This window comes from Hipposideros armiger, unplaced genomic scaffold, assembly GCF_001890085.2.
Source record: "Hipposideros armiger isolate ML-2016 unplaced genomic scaffold, ASM189008v1 scaffold_246, whole genome shotgun sequence".
Lineage (NCBI taxonomy): Eukaryota > Metazoa > Chordata > Mammalia > Chiroptera > Hipposideridae > Hipposideros > Hipposideros armiger.
Genome location: NW_017731596.1, coordinates 136,827 through 138,003, shown reverse-complemented (window position 1 = coordinate 138,003; position 1,177 = coordinate 136,827).

The window sequence follows — 1,177 nt, the reverse complement described above, 5'->3', positions numbered from 1 at the left end:
ACCACCAACACTGCCAAGTCTTCACCACCAAGACCACCATCACCACCACTATCATCTCTACCACCTTGACCAGCAGTACTACTACTACTGTTATTACTACTAACAGGAGTATTGAGCACACATGCCATGTGTTGTTCTAAGTACTCTCACATTTTATCTCACTTTGCCCTGACATTGGTCCTATTAGATGGGCACTATGATTCCATTTTGAAGATGTATTTAAAGCCATTGGTTGTGTTTTAGACTTCAGGGTTTTTAGCCTATCTATGTTTTTGCAATTCTTTGAAGTCAATTCTTAAATTGTGGTATTCAGGTAATGATTAGGCTTTGTTTTCTTAATCATGTTCATCATGAGTGTTGCAGTCTTTTAGTTAATCTTGAATCATAGACCAGGGTATTTAAAAATGAGCACACTCATCTGCAGATGGAAGAGTTTCCAGCAAAGCGCTGCACCATATAATTGTTTAGTGTCCTGTGACTCTTTAAAACTTGGGCAGTAACAGCTATTGCTTTGATAACTGTCCTCTACTATTATGCCTCTTACTCTATTGATAAAATAATATAGGCTAGAACAAAAGGAACAATTTGTTTGAGAAATAAAGTTAGGTGTCTAGAGACTTGACCTACAGAGGTGTCTAGAGACTTGACCTACAGAGGAACAGAAAACTGATGAAGACTGTTTTCAAAACCAAATGTCCTGACCTGAGTGCTAAATCCCTCTGCCACCTCCATTACATCCTTCCACACCTCTACAACCATCATCATTTATTGACTTTGCTCTTCATCCACAGACACATGACCTATGTCTCTAATCTCTCTATTCATTCCTTCCAACTGTATTCACTTTACCTCATTTCCTTGTTAGCTTCTGCCTCTATCTCAGCCATTTATCAGGGAACACATCTCCCTCCCCCCTTGATGTACTGCCTGCGTATTTTTGGTTAAATTTTACTTAAAAAATGTTACATAGTTCTATAAGGCTTATAACAAAAACAGCAATTCTCTGCCCCACCCTTATAATTTCCATGTTGTGTCTCCCAAAGGAAGCATTTTTCAACTTTTTTCTTTGAGCATTTACCTCTATATTTCTAAAACATGCTTATATAGAAACAACACCTAATAGTTCAGTTTCAGATATGATATATGGACTTCCTAAATGAAATATGAAGATTTATGT